Here is a 10,717-nt window from a genome sequence, read left to right on the forward strand (position 1 = left end):
TCTGGACGCAGCGTGCGCCTTTGCTGCGTTTTGTTCTGCCCGGTGTGTGGGAGTCTGTATCCATGGGACGTCTAATTCAATTACTGGAACATCATGAAGGGAGAAACGAAGCGCAGGGAAAGGAGGTGGAGTTCAATGCGTACAAAAGGAAAATGCACAGAAGATGTGAAAGGAGAGGAGAGGACAGAAGGTTGACTGAGTAGAAGTGAATAAGCAACAGGGAGTGACAGGAAATGAAGAGAGAAGGATGGGAGTGGAGAGGAAGAACAGAGGAGGGAGGGAGAATCGTTCATCTGGATGCGTGTGTGACATTTTCCAGAACAGTGCCTTGTCCTAGTGTGTGTATGTGAGGAATAGATTATTTTAGGCTTATCCAGCATGTACTGACACACACGCTGCAAATATTTGAGATATGCTTCCATATAAGCAGAAGCAAAGATGACAGCCTGCATTTTAACAATGAACGACGTAATAAAAGAGTGCAAGTATGCTGATCTTTATCTATTCCAGCTCTGTTGGCTCCTCACACACACGAGAATATGAAACATTTATCAGCATGAATCCTCACACTTCAGTATTCGCACAAAGATTCACATTGGATGCAAAAATCCTGCAGAGTTCAGAGAATCAAAATGAGTCGACTGTAGTAGGAAACGTGTCTGATAGATTAAAGTTCGGTTATGTTTGGACAAGATGCTCATTCTAGCAGTTTATTGTTTTAATATCAAGTTTGTTGTTTTTCAGTGCAATACTTTTGGTTTTATTGCCAATCGGTTTGAAGATTCGTCAGCAAGATTTGACAATAATTTAAGAGGACAAAATGTCTTCAAGTGTCAATTTCTCTAATGACTTGATTAGAAGAAGCATTTTAATCTCACTTAATGTGACCCAAACAATTAGAAGTCACCTATTTTCTGTAAACATGTTAAAGGAAATTACAGTCAACATAAGCCACCAACATAATTTACATCTTTTCTCTATGACTGAGCATTAGGGCCACACTGAGGAAACACAAAAAATTGCAAGAATAAAGCAATAATATCACTAGAATAAAGTCACGATATTTCAAGAATAAAGTAGTAGTGTTATGTCTTTATTCACATAATTTTATTGTATTATTCTTGTAATTTTAAAAAAAACTATTCTAAAATAAATTTAGTGCAAAGAAATATTTAAATGTTTTGTCTTTTGTCACTGGGAGGTTGAAACCAAAGTTCTTCAAAATGTTCTCACCTTGTTTAATACAGAAAATCAAGATAAAACATATAACATAAAACAACAATAAGTTAATTAATATTCGTCTGTACTGCATAACTGAAGCCCTATAAAAGGTCCTAATGGACACATTTCCAGTGATTTTAAAAATAAAGATGACTCCTATTAATTCAAACTGTCACATTAAATTTTAAATGTAGTCTTAAAAAAAACTGACATAAAAATTCAGTTAATATAAATTATATACTTTATTTGCACTCTTGTAAAGCCTAATTAATGAGATATGAAAAAAGGTGAATATGCTCAGAAATGCTGCTAATGTTCTTTGTATATTGAGGTGTTGACAATAGTGCCACCTACTGGTTTCACATGAGTATTTCAGTACTTTATTCATAAAATGTTTTAATTTATGAAAATAAAAAACTAAATATAAATTTGCAGGTTGAAGCATTAAATTGAATCCAAATTCAATTTGAAAGAAAAAAGGGGACACTAGTAAGTCACTGATTTGACTTTTTTTTGTAAATTGCTGTAGCTGTCTAGATTTTTATTCATATTAGTTTTTGATATTTTCTGCAAATTTTATATGTATTTTTTGTTAGTTTGATCTATCCGTGATGTTGTAATTGTTGTGAAGCACTTTGGTCAGCTGAGGTTGTTATAAAGGTATTATAAAAAATAAACTTTGAAAATTTCAGTGGATTTTTTTTTTTTTGACGAGCTCGAAAATAAATCAAAACATCTCCGATACTGATAAGTTTGGAGTGATAACTGTAATTTCCAAACTTTTGACAAATAAAGCAGAAATCATTCCATAATTATTGGAAGAAAGCAGTTGCACTTTAATAAATATGTTGTTTTTATATAAGTTTGTGCTTAAGGAAAGTCAATGTTTAGCCATCGAAAAATTATTTCCCAAATTGAACTCATTATAGCATTGATCAAACAAAATACCGAAGAGACAGAGACAAATGGAAATGTTTCCTGCCAAACTGCACAACAGCAAGCGACACGGTGGAGATGCACTAATCAACTGGGTGGTGACAAGATTTATCTGATTTCACGGCGGTGTCTGACTGACGGCTCTCTTACATCTGACTCAGTGTCACTGCAGCACAGATTCACTCCAAAGGAGATAAACATCTTTCACCTCCAGTTCACTGACAAATTGGTCATTTTGTGCTGCAGCAAAAGTTGAATTTTCTTTATTGAAGGATAAAATTACATCTCATGAAAGAAATCGGATTGTAAATTGAATCAGTTTGTTTTTTCACATTGTTGCAACATGAAGACAATAAGACAGAATCAAATTAGAAAACCTGAAATGAGTTTGATAAATCACATGCTGCTGGTGATGGTCTGCAAAGAGCCAGACTCCACCACTTTGGCTTTTCTGCAACACTTTTTTATTTTATTTTAAGCTTTAATTTTTACGTTTTTCTCCCATCAATGCTGATGGAAATCTCTAAACTTCTCATTAATCTGCATCTCTCCTCTGCGTCAACAGAGTTAACAACGTTTTTAAACAGATGATTTGCAGTTTTCTACAAATGTTTCAAGACAAAAATCAATGTTTCAGCATGCAGATCAAACCAACAAAGATAAGTTCAATTACAATTCATCTTACGTAATAATTGACATTTATTTATTTTAATCATAATTGGTTAGCAAAATAAAAATATTGGGTAAAATTATTTGACTTAAGTAATCAGTCAAATAATTGTACACACGTCTTTTGTGTACACTTAAAATTATTTAGAACATTTACAGATTTAAGGTTTGAATCATCGTCTTATTTTACCAATGATTTCTGACTTAAACACCAGCAGTCTAAGCAGAGAGCCCAAGATTAGGGTAATGGTGTGGAGGGCTTTCTGCAACAGTTTTAAATTAGATCAATTTACTTCAACAACTGTAATTTGAAATCGAGGTTTAAAACTTGGAACTTTTGTTAATCTGATTTTTATTAGAGGAAAACTATTATAATAGAGTAGTGTTCCTCTGAAACTGTCAGATTTGTAATAAGTGATCATTTTAACGTGTTTCAAAAAATGTAACTAAAGCTGAAAGATTTAAGCAGAGTGAAGTAAAACAGAGAAAATAAGACACTTCTATCTCTGTTAGCTGCTTCTTTCGCCTGAGCTTTTTACCAGATTAACATCTTATCCTGCTGCTGCCTACCTGAGTCTATTTTATCCATCTGTGAGAGTGAATGGCGTTTGATCACAGCAGTGGGGAGGAGGATTATTTCCATCTGCTGAATATGTTCACTTCTGCAGAGACAGAGGGCACAAACTGATGAAACAGAGAGAAAAGGCTCAGCTGATAAGAGTGGGAAGGGAATAAAGCAGGAGAGATAAGTGGCTGAAACACGCCAGCACAGAAAGAGACGCTCAGGTTTACTGCCATCCAAATGTCTTGGAGCCAGAAATAAAAAGTATATTTACTGAGTTTCCTGCTTCGCTGCCGGAGCTGAAGCCTGGAAGAGTCTTTTTAGGTTGGCATCTGTTGGGAAAAATGTGGGATGGGAAGTTAAAATTAGATTTTTATACACTGAGGGACATGAAAAGAAGCTTAGAGTGCCTCACTCTCAGGTTCATGGCGCCTAGAAACAGAAAAAAACATCTTATATTTAATTTCTATTCTCATATTCCACTATGTATACAGAATAATCAGCTATAAACAGACTTAAATAATGTAATGAATCAAAACAGCTAATAGGTTTACACCAGCATCACTGTACAGTTTATGGTTAAAACTGCCTCAACCTGACATGTTTACTTATCACTTCTGCTCAGGCTCCAATAATGAATGTCTGTCAGGCGTGGTTAATTGTAAATTTATGTTAAATTTGTCATTTTAATTCTTAATATAAAGCATTTTTACACTTATGGAACATTTGTGCATTTTATTCCAGTTAGTGACTGACAATCCCTTCAAGATCTTTCAGCATTAGTGAAACAAACTAAACGCTCCACTTTTCTTAATCTTTCTCTTTTTTTTTCACTTTTTTGTGCTCCGTTTACTTTAAAGTTTCACATATCAGCATGATAAAACAAAAGCGAAACCATTTTCAGCTGTATTTTGTACATATCTGAGGTTTTTAGGATGTCTTTTCCATTATTTTTTATGTAATAAGTGATAATTAGTTGCGTGGTGGAACATGTGAAGCGGTTCTGACCATCCTGAATGTTCCGGGTTTAAACTCTTTCTGTTTGCATGTGAATGTGGGAGATTCCTTCAGATACTCTTCGAGTTAAAAGATGTGCATGTCTTTAATGTGGTGGTGGGTTGTTAGTTACCTCAAATGGCTTCACTTTAACAATTTTAGAGGTTTTCACAAATCAAACAGCATCATGGGAGTGCAAATGATCAACAAACTAAAGTTAAATGTGAGTTTTAGAAGTTTATATTTTTTATGGAATAATTGCATTAGATTTCTACAACATAATCACAGTAGCAGTAATATCTGTTAGCTTTTCTTTTCAACTCTTTGTAAACGATACATAATTTCCCACAAAAAATCCAAAGCCATAGAAAACAATATATCCATAAAAATAGTATTTTCTAAAATACTTTAAAAAAAACATTTTAAAAGTATTTATAAAATACTTTTCAAAAGTATTTTTAAAAAGTATTTTAAAAAAAAGTATTTCTAAAATACTTTTCAAAAGTATTTTTAAAAAGTATTTAAAAAAAAAGTATTTCTAAAATACTTTTCAAAAATAGTATTTAAGAATCTTCAACTAAAAATAAAATGGTGATTCTTTAAAAATCATAAATTTTCAATTGTAGTTATGTATCAAAAATAATATATAGTTTTTAAAGGTCAAATTCAAAAATACTGTATTGATCCCAAAGGAAAATTAAAAGTATCAATTAATATTTTTTATCATGGGATGTAACATTCATGACTCTAAACTAGTTTTATTTTTCTGAACTGAGGCCAAAATTATCTAGAAAAGCATAATTTATCATTTCACTGGATAAAAGCAGTTTCTCTTTGTAAAGCTTTACCTTATTTTTATTTTAATTAAACTTTTATTTAGTTAGAAGACTTAGTGAAGGTAAATTCTTGTTTACAACAACAATCTGGTGGGAAGGAAAGAAAACAGAAGATAAAGCAGGATAATGAACATTCAGCATCGGATCTCACACTGATTAGTTATGGATCATTCAATTAAAATGAAATTAAATGATTAACCTTCAGGTTGATGTATTTTGTCTCAGAGTCCAGTGCAGCTCAATATGTCTTCATATAAACTGAATGTAGCAACAGATATTAGCTCAATACTTTGCCTTTTTGGAGAAAAGGTCAAAGTTGATTCATGACATAAACTACATACAATGGTGCATCGTAAAAGAGTAATAAATTAGGAAAAATTAAATAAAAGGCCCATAACTCCAACCTATAAAGAAAACTGCATTGTTTTTATTTTCCACCGCGTTTTAGATACTTCTTAGGCTTTAAAATGCACAGAAGAATAATTAACAACATTAAAAACCATTACTATTAATTAACTGGTGCATCTCAGTTGTTAAAAATCCATGTCTGCATATGAAGGATCCCGTTTCCAACACAAACACCAGATGGCAACAAAGTATCATAAAAAATGCTACACGCCTTTTGGTTTCTCCAAATACAGACGATTACAGAGACGAATCTTTGCTCAAGGATGAGTAATATGTGTGAAAACTAGATTGCTATTTATGTCTATATTTATATAAACATTAGGTTCACTCTGTGTGAGAACAGATGATTTACCTCAGAAGTGGTTTATTTATGTTTTATACTCAACTTCCTGCTGATTTGCAGCATTAACACCTCCTGCGAGGTTTGCCAACTTTACAGCTATCTGTCATAATGAGCATGCATATACCGACAGTGGAGAGGAAAAACTTTCCTTTAATAGGAAGAAACCTCCATCAGAACCAGAACCAGTGTAAGCGGCCACCTGCTACAACTGTGGAGATTTGAGTAGACAAACCAGATACATATAAAAAAGAAACAGGTGAACTGATAATTATCCATATACGGTCGTCCCTTCCTGTTCTCCTGTGTGACTAAAGTCTTTATTTTAGAAAAGTAATTCTGCTTTATGTCATATTAAGGTTTCTTAAGTTAAATATTTAAGATTTCTGCCGCTAGATAGGATCATAAATGTATTCTAATTTGGTTTAATTTGTGTATTAAAATATTTTGATAAGTAACTTTTGATTAATTTTGCACATCTACACTGGTGTGACGCAAGCAAAATGAGCAAAATTATTGTGCATATTAGTTTGTGCATTATTGAAGCATTAGTTTCTTTGCCTGCATCTACTTTTATTTTATTCAATGATGCTTCCTCTTTTTCTAATGGTATAGAAGGGAAGTCTTTCACTCAGATTATCAGCAGCACATCAGACAGATGACTTTTAGGGTTTCTGGCCTTTCTGCTTTCTCATCTCTTTGAATTTCACTTTACAAACCCTTATTGCAACCATCAACCCTCAGGGACTTGTCCTGCAGACAGGCATGGCCGACTATAGCAGTATGGTGGTGTTGTAGTTACAAGGTTGGTAGTTAAAACCTAGCATGCAGTTTTCTTTTTTTATGGATAGAATGACTGGTGTTGATTTAAACGCTGTACCTATTTTAGAATACATGATGAAACGTCATAAAAATTTAACTTTTTTCACCAAGGCTGCAACTTTTTACCATAAACGAAGTATGATGTCTGTTTTTTTGGAGCAATGACTCATTGCAAATGAAAATGCTTATAACAGGAAACAAAACTATCCTTCATTCAGGAGTCACTGGATGTACAACATGCATCCATGAAGCAAAAACACACAATCTTACCAAGTATTCTTTGACTGGTGTGTAGCACAGATATGTTAGAATAATTACATTAAGACTCAAATGACTTAAAAGTAACTTTTCAGCAGGAGCTTGATTTAACAAAATTATTTCTTAGTACTAATGAAAAAGTTCTAGTTCTATTGGCAGAACCTTGCTGAAAAGATACTTTTTGCTTAGTTTTGCTTTATATGTATCTTAGTTACTTAAAGTGTAATAAGATGCATGCACTAGAAAAAAGACTAAAAATACTTTGTAAAATTAGTTGGGGTTTTTTGCAGTACAATAATTTGGAGAAAAGAAAACATTGCCTTTCAGCATCTTAATCATTTTAAATTTGTACTGTAGCTTAACCCAGAGTTAGAGATCTATTTGTGTTTCAACAGTTATTGGTAACCTCTTTAAGAGAATCTGCAGAGGCTTTGAGAGGAGGAGGAGGAAATGTTTTATATCATTTCGGATGTGCATGCATGCCGAGTGACATCCCTTTTTTCAGCATCACAAACCAATCCTGGCGAGGAATGTAAATATTATTTCTATAAACGACTTCAGACAATCAGTCATGACAATTTGAAACTAATCATGCATTTGGTGTCGTGTGCAGCAGTGTGAGTAAACCCCTCCTTCAGCTGGCTTCATATTAAAAGACATGAAAGCAAGAAGGAAGGTGCAGGTGGGAGGATCTTCAGTCTCTGAATTTTGACCTACTAAAATAAAGAAGAAATAACTCTTCATCTTTGGCCTGCATATAAAAAAACATAATCCAGTCAGATTAAAGGTAAGGACCTCATGTTTGTTAGTCTTTCTCTGAAAACATTTAATCAACATTTTATTTAACTACATAAAAAATACAGATTAAAGAGAAAGGTAAGAATTTTGGAATTGAATTTGAATTTCAAATGTTATGAGCAGTCAATATTTATGCATCCCAAAAACAACAACAATCTTAAAAATGTTAAGAAATTTAATAGAAATGTTGTTTTAAGGAGATTTAATCAAATTTGCAGTAACTCAGACAGTTTAGGATAAAAGTGGAAAGAAACAAGCTTGAACTATATCCCACAGTGTGCAATAAATCTAGAAAATACAAAAGTTTCTAAATCTACAATGAAATATAAACATAAATTGACTTCAATAATAATAAAAAATGGAGTATGCAACTTTTAGAATGTATTTTACATATTTGTCGAAATGTTCATTCCATGATGTAGCCTGTTGTTAATGCTTACATTAATTAGCGTAGCCGCCAATGATGATAGTTTTCCTGGTGTTTCTCCACAATTAGCATATTTAGCAGCGTATTTATGAGAATGACTGACGCCGCTAAGGTCTTTCCCCCGACTCTGATTTGTTGTTTTTGGTGGTGCATTTTTTTGAGATGGCAACATTAAAGAATTTAATTGAAATTCTTTAAATTTCCAACAAAAATTTTAATTGAATTTTCTATTAAATTATGTAAATTTAGATAAAAATTATTTCTATTAAGTTCTATAAAATTTCTATTCAATTTATAGAAGGGAAATTGCTATCACTTTTTTTTATAGAAATGTAACAGTATTTAATTCTATGAAATTTAGAATTTCTATTAAAATAAAATTTTAATAGAAATACAAACTTTTAAAATGTAATAAAATTTTAATTTTTAAATTAAAATTAGAATGAGCTCAGGGATAAGGTGGAGGAGATCGATCTTTTCACAGGTCTCATATTAAACTGTCATAGCATGGTTTCAACAAATAAATATTAAAAATTCATATTTTTTATATACTGCTCCTTTAAGATTCTCACTGAGATGATCTGGCGTCTTGTTCTCTTCCAGATATGTTGGTAAACTCTTCTTCCAACAGCTCCCACCTGCCTTTTCCCAAAATGTCCTACAGCGACTGCATCATGACCCCACCCAGCATCTTCATCTACACCACCTTCATCGCCGTCGACATTGTCCTCTTATTCCCGCTCTTCGTCTTGATTCTCTACCATGGAGTCCAGCAGTGGAGGAAGAACTGCTCCTCCACCGTGGGTCACTCGGACGTCTTCACCTTCCACTTGGTCATCATGGAGCTGATCGGTGTGTGCGGGTGCGTCATCTCCTTTGGCGGTATCTACAGCGATAAAATAGCGGTAGTGAAGGTGGGGACCGTTCTGTTTTCCTTCACCTGGCTCGGAGAAGGGCTCTTCCTCATCCTGACGTGTGTGGAGCACTACTTGGCTGTCGTTCATCCCATCGACTATCTCAGCCTGAAGAACAAAAGAGGAATAAAAATCAGGAATGTAGTGCTCATCTGTGTTTGGCTGCTGTGTTTAGTAGGCCTGAGTTTGGCAGTGAAGGACTACTATGTCGTCATAGACTCCTGCGTTGTAATATTGACTGTAACCACAGTGCCATACTGCAGCATCTCAGCTCTCTGCGTTCTGACCCAGGCAGGCCCAGGTGAGCCGGGCAGGGACAGAGTGGTCCAGTCAAAGCAGAGGGCTTTCTACACTATTGTGACCATACTGGTAGCATTGACCCTGAGGTTGTCTTGGAATGTTATTTTTATTGTTTGTACTTTTGAAGAGTTCAGTGCAAACTGCATCATGATGACGTGTGAAGCTTTGTTTAATCTGCCATGCAGTTTGGTGTTACCTATGCTTTTTCTCCAAAGAGCAGGAAAATTGGTTTATTGGGAGAAAAATGTTATTGATGATTAGCGTTACATTTGTCATTATCTTGACCTACTGCCTATCGACCCTTTGCAACCGCGTCAATTAATCATTCGAGGCGCCATGATGGACGTCACAAATGAGGATCGGGAATATTGAAAACAGCAAACGAAATTGTTTTAAAAGGTTGTTTTTGCCAATTTATCCATGGCTTCTTCTTGTTCTAGTCAAGCTAAGTTGTCTGTGAACGTAACACACCTGGTTGGGTCTCATAGACAGCAGGACAGAAAGGTTTGAAACAGCTAGCTTTGATACCGACCCATACTTCCTCCCTCCTGACGTGTTCATCAAATTACCGACTTTGTCTGAATTCAATTTACATGATTTATGTCACTATGTCACAAACTGCGTTGTCCTTTAAACGGAAGCAGCCGTAAAAACGTTCAGAAGACGAAATGCTAACCATTTCTTCCCGTATATGCTAGGCTACATGACGGTAGGTCGTTATTATCATGGTTACTGGTAAGAACCATGGTTACCATTATGTTCCTTCGCCATAATGCGACACTTGGTATCTTTTAAATCATATTTACTTCTAAAGTATATGAACGTTAATCTTCTTCTTGCCTTGGATGAAGTGCTCGCTGCAAGTCCGCGGCTCCACCGCGGGCTGCCGCCGGTCGTTATGAGTAACGGCTGCTGTCCACCGCCGCCATGTTTTTCATCATTCAAAGTTAAATAATAAAACGACAAGTTTGGGTTTCATCCTTTTCTGTCTGTTTGTGCAGCCCACCGCGCCGCACCTTGTGACCGTTTTATAGTGAGATAAACCAAACAGAAGCGGTATTAAGCTACAATGACAGGCTCTATAAGACCGCAGTGGAGATTGATAGTGACGTTACGCGCAAAGGGTCATGTGACATCACTTCCGCCTTCTTGTCTTCGTCTGAGATGAGCCACAAAGTTCATCGTTAAAATACATGTGAATGTGTTGTTTTTTTGGGTCCTTTGCTTTAT

Source organism: Poeciliopsis prolifica, unplaced genomic scaffold, assembly GCF_027474105.1.
Source record: "Poeciliopsis prolifica strain line A6 unplaced genomic scaffold, Auburn_PproV2 SCAFFOLD062, whole genome shotgun sequence".
NCBI classification, from domain to species: Eukaryota; Metazoa; Chordata; class Actinopteri; order Cyprinodontiformes; family Poeciliidae; genus Poeciliopsis; species Poeciliopsis prolifica.